The sequence below is a fragment of the Alosa alosa genome, chromosome 1 (assembly GCF_017589495.1).
Source record: "Alosa alosa isolate M-15738 ecotype Scorff River chromosome 1, AALO_Geno_1.1, whole genome shotgun sequence".
Classification (NCBI taxonomy): Eukaryota; Metazoa; Chordata; class Actinopteri; order Clupeiformes; family Clupeidae; genus Alosa; species Alosa alosa.
This window is the reverse complement of record NC_063189.1, coordinates 48,750,435-48,756,607: the sequence shown is the minus strand read 5'-3', so window position 1 is coordinate 48,756,607 and position 6,173 is coordinate 48,750,435.

Here is a 6,173-nt window from a genome sequence, read left to right as displayed (position 1 = left end):
GACTGGAATGACATTTACCCCTTTTTATCATCAATCAACCTCGTGATAACACAATGCAAAATTACTCAAGCAACTAATTAACTGTTCAGTGAGGATGTTTCATTTTCCAATCCTTTTTCTCCAGTACATCAAAGCACAAATTACAGTGTCTTTTTTGGCAACTAAGTCGCCACAGCAGCAAGCCAACAGCAGACAGCCGAGTCCAAAAAAATGGCAATGGTTAATCTCAGATGTTAACCAAACCATCTGCTGCCCCCTATTGATGAACATACATGTAGGTCAAAACATTAGGGCCTCAGTGTTTCTAATTATAATGTAACAAAACATAATTTCATAATGTTTCACTTTGAGATAAATAAAGTAGTGATTGCAAAATTGTGTTTAATTATAACCAAAATACTTATTCAGAGCTGGCTAAAAATGTTATAGGCCTAGATCAGGTGAGTGGGCTCTTTTCCTGTAGGGTGTATGTCTATCGTTGCAAAGCCTTTATGAAACTAGAAATGAGGTCAGCAAGCTGTCATGGGGTTTTTTAATCAAGGCAGTCAGAAATGGGCATGCAGCCAATATTTGTCGGAATTACCCCTTTACAATCGCAAACCATATTGGAAGGTCTTACAAATAAGTTCTGATCTGACAAAGCTTCGATAAATATGTCTGTTAACCATGTAATTTAATTCTATATCATTTTAATTCTATATAATTATGAATTCGATTATAGGTTTAAATGTCTCGTGTGGTGTTTTGTGGAACATTATTAATGCAGAGCTACACAGGACCTGACCAAAGCAGAAAACATAACTGTCTTTTTCCCTGAGTAATGATGCAAAGTAAAAGCTCATTAGGGAAAAAGTGGCGAGCAACAATCATAGATGAAGCTTTCCACTTGACCCAGTCACTACATGCAACAGGATACAGCCAGCCAGTTGGAACAGAGGGAACACACTTCAAATGAACCCCTGGGATCTGACTGGATATCTGTGGTGGGCCAGATTGGTAAAAAAAAAAAAAAAAGCAGACGCAAAGACATAATAACATAACAGGAGCCACAACTCTATGTCATGGACAAATGGCCTCCCATAGGGAGATAAGCTGATGATCCCATATGCAAATACACAACAAAACAAAAATTAATTAGTCAGGGTTTGGCAGCATCTGACACTAAGAGGTTTAATCTGGCATGCATATGTTTTGTTTATGGCTACAGAAAAATGTGGGGTTAAATCAGGTCGATGTAGGAGACACAAGTACGACTTTTTCACATGCTTGTCCAAAATGCTTTTGGCATTGATTATTTATTTGGAATAGCAATCTGTGACTTGAATTCTAGAGGGGTTGAGTGTTTTGCACTTGACCTCTAGAGGGCACTAGCGGATTGGGCTCTCATTCTCCTCAATTTAGATAGATAGATAGATAGATAGATAGATAGATACTTTATTGATCCCCAAGGGGAAATTCAAGGGTCTCAGTAGCATACAGACATCACACTTATGCACTTACAGCAGAAATGGTTAACATAAGTATAAGTATAAACATATAACTAAACTCCACTGTACAATAAAGACAGTAAAAGATAAGAAAACTAACAAAACTAAATACTAAATACACTATATAAATTAAATTTAAAAAGTCCAATGTGCTTGAGGGTGATCAAGCATAAGACGCTTGTACACCTGTACATTGTGACAGGGCCGTAACTGGTAAGGTGCTCAAGGGAGTGAGTGTCATGGTGAAGGTGCAAAAAGTAGTCCAACCATAGTCCTTCAGTTATGTGTGCATGGCAAGGTGCTCAAGAGAGTGAGTGTCATAGTGAAGGTGCAAAAAGTAGTCCAACATTAGTCCAACAGTGCAACAGTGCAAGAGTAAAGTCTAGAGACCAGCATAAATAATATGGACAAATAGGAGAGTAAAGTATAATGTAGACAAGGTAAAGCCTGACCGCAGCCATTGATTGAATATAGCATGAAAAACAGTGTAGCAGTAAAACAGTAGTGAAAACATTAGGCTGTGGACATTAGTAAAACATTGGTAAAACAGTAGTAAAGCAGTAGTGGGCAGTCAGTACTCAAACATGGAGAGGGTGGAGAGGCAGACAGACTAAGCAGAGAAGTCTATTTCTCCTCTTCCCTTTAGTGAGGCATTGAACAGTTCAATGGCCCTGGGGACAAATGACTTCCTCAGCCTTTCAGTTGTGCATGGCAGTGAGCGAAGTCTCCAGCTGATCAATGATTTACACAAGTTTTTAGTGACAGAAAAAATACATTAAGGAATTGTTATGCGTAAATCTTGTGCAAATCGCTTATGCTGATGTTAAGTAGAATGACAACATTGAGCATTGCCATTGATTCGATTTGTTGAATCTGAATCTTGATCCTGCTTACACCCCCCCAAGCTAAAGTGGGAAAAAACATACTTGAAGTCATGTGAAAAGCATTTTAAACGTAGGTCACCACAACAATCCCCTCCTTCCTTCCCCAATGTCTGAAATCCTCCAGAAATTGACTGACTATAAGCAGAAAGGAATCATTCATTAGCAAAAATGAGTTCGTAGGCTAATAAGTTTTGGAAACTGGAAAATAGCCTACTCATCAGCCTATGTCTAGAAGGCCTAGGCTACCGCAACTGCTTGATGTTACTCGCTCATAATGGCGCAGGCGAAACAATGATTGAAAAACGGATCGGGGATATCCAAGATAATGGAATTTTGTGGTAAGCACTACCTATGTTTTTATGTTTCCCAACCGTGAGGACACATAGTTTTAAAACTTTCCTTTTATTTATGTAGCCTACATTTATTTAAAATGGGTTCATTTTTAGTTTTTCCAAAACTGAGTTGCTAAGTTCCCAGACATTCTCATTATGGCAATTCCATATAGGTGAATCTGAAACTGTCACCAGAGTTTAGGACATATTAGGACAGAGTTGCCTGGCCCTGGCCTAGCCCATAAGTTGGATGGTATTTCAAATGCTAGGAATTTTTGGGTGGAAATGGTGTATTAAAAGATCCAACTATGACCCTTAAAGTTAGTAATTCCTCTAATGCTTTAAAAATATCACAGTGCCAAGAAACTGCAGGAGGTGGGCTGTTCCTAACTAATGGCTTTTAAGTACAAAGAGAATCCTTTGTTTTCTGCCAGTAACTGCTTATGAAAACAATGATTGCTAAGAGGTGCATAACAGGAGCATTCCTCATAGTTCAACAGAAACCCTTTTCAGTGGAGTGCACATGGTTATTCACCTGCTTTAGAGGTAGGCTCTAGTCTTTTCTGGTTTTGTGTGCTATTTGCAGTGATTGTGGCAGAAATGTCTGTCACTATATCTGTAGATCTCTGTTTTCTTGTTTTGTTTTGTTTTTTTCACAATGACCTTGACTTTCAACATAGACATTTCTCATTTATAAGTAGATCACTTTTTTATTAGACTTTCACTGTTTCACTGAATTGTTGTTGTTTTTTTTTTTTTTTTCAAAATAATAATGTGGATCTCTATATTGTCCTGTTAAGGTGCTGCAGTGGATTTTTTGTTTGAAACAAATTCAGTGAAGTGGAATGAACATGAGCAATAGCACAGGAATTAGAAGGCCATTTTCCTGACTTCCTCATTCATTCACCAATATCATATAACACAATGCAAATTATGCCTAACCCAGTCTCATGTACACATTTGGAGGCTATTCCTCATCATTACTTGAATTGATCATTTTACATTCCTTTGAATGTAAACTTTGAAATATTGTAATATTTTCTGTCTTGGCATTAATAATACTTAATTACACAAAGCATCACCTGATCCTCATCCTCATATTAATGAAGACTAAGGTCCTTTATGGGTTTTTTTATAAGAATACCTTCTTGAATTCATTTTAATCGAATTCCAATACTGGGTCACTCTCTAATTTCCTCCTTTGATGTCCCCTCCCACACGCCCAGCTCTCTTAAGCCTCTCTGATGTTCATCCATAGAGATTCATGGGCTTGGCCCTATGGGACTTGGGTGGCTCCAGATACCGATATTTATGTCCACACATAATTTGAACCAGGGTAATGCACTCTGCTGGAACATCACACTATTGGTTCATGCATGCAGAGCTTTCCTTCTTGTTGTGAAAAAGGGTGACAGAACAAGGTACATGCACACAGAGCTTTTGATTTGCTGTTGGTTGTACAGCACACTTCTGCATCTAAGATTAAACATAGGTTGTGTTGTGAGACTTTGCGTTTTCACACCTCTTTTGCCTGCTTTTTTTACCTTTATCTCATTAACCTTGATTTGTGGAGGGTCACGCCTGACACGTCCCTAAAATATCTTTCTTACTTCCGTCATAGCATTACCGTTAGCATGACTCATCATGAGAGAACAGGCGGCCCTTCGGTACCTCTGCTTATACCGCCTCTCAGAGTGAGTGACACATTCCGGCTCCCTGTCAAGTCAACTCAGCAACCCGGCAGAGAAAATATGACTCATACAATATGCTGGTCCACATAGGTCATGCAGTATAGGATTGGAAAAATAACAAAACAAACTAAACGGACATAATTAAAATAAAAAACTAGTTTGTCATGTAATAATTCTGTCTCTTTAGTGGTTCTTTAGTGTGGGAGCCCCCAAGAGGACACAGAGTTAAAGCAACAGAAAAGAACAGATAGAGAAACCTAACAAAACAAACTACAGATCAAATTTTGTATGCCAGCACTCCAACAGCAGCCTATAACTGACCTATTTGGTGATGAGTTTACACATGCACTTATAATATGGCCAAGGCTTAATTATTAATTCAATGACCATTCACCTAATATGTACTCTTTATGGATTGATCACCCACTGAAGAGTTTGTTTAATATGCTAAATGTTTTAATGTTTTAAAAAAGAGCTCTGATAAATCAAACAAAAATAGTTTACCTGATTTATTAAATTATCAGTTTAAATATAAAACCATAATTTAAGAAAAGCTATACTACAACTGATGGACATTTTTATCAAAAGTGAAATTGCAATATGAGAAGATCTCAATCTGTACACTGTGATTATGGTGGTTGGTCTGTGGAATGGCTCATTGCCAAAGGGGGGCCTGCCATAAAAAGTCTGAGAACCATGTACATTAGGCCAACTATGTGTCCCTGCTTGCTTTCCCTTTTACATTTGACCTCAGGGAAAGGACCTAAATGTTCTACCTTCAAACGTTTTAGCAGAAAGTATGTAGAGAATATAGTGTTTATTCTTCTTGTTACTTTTTTGCTACATATGTCATGTTACTTTTTGTGAGGATCTATCATCACACACTCAAACTCCCATTGTAATAATTGTATCTTATATAATAAAAAGGCCTACTAATTGGACAACATCCACAGAAAATGTCAGTCCATACCTCAGCAGAGTAAGACACACCTGGGCATACACACACACACACACACACACACACACACACACACACACACACACACACACACACACATGGCCTATTTTTGACCATGACACATCAGTATTGCATGGCTACCCAGAGGAGATAATGAATATGGTATTTTACCTCCATGGTAGGTAAGTAGGCTGACATTTTTATTACCATGGCTAATGGAGAAGAAAGACTGGAAGGGCTGCTATGATTCTAAATGCTTCTCTCTGCTGGGCCTGTCTCTGTCCACTCATTTCACACTGATGGTGAACCCCAACTTCCTCTAGACAGGGCTATTTGTCTCTGAGGCTGCATTGAGCGTGGGTTAAAATCAATAAACCATAAGCTCACTCATTTCCTATCTAGTGTGAAGTACTCACAAACACTCTCACAAAACACAGACATGTGTGTGTGTGTGTGTGTGTGTGTGTGTGTGTGTGTTGCGCGCGCGCGTGTCTATGTGTGTGAATGTGTGTGGTTGTGTGGTTGTGTGTGTGTGTGTATGTACACGTGGATCCCAAGGCAAACCAAATTAACGACACAAAATCTCATTTCCTGATAATTGGCTGAGACAAGGTACAATGTATTACTGTGAGTTTCCAGGAGGATAAAAGAACCTTCTTGGGAATCGCATCCATGGAAGAAATGTCGTTGCCTTAAAAACAGAGAGGGGAAATGGGTTCTTTTTAAATTACCCATGCTAATGAGCATAAATAAATTGTTTTTATTAGTCATGTTGGTTAAAATACTCATGATCCACAGCTCTATTAGGACACTGATGGAGT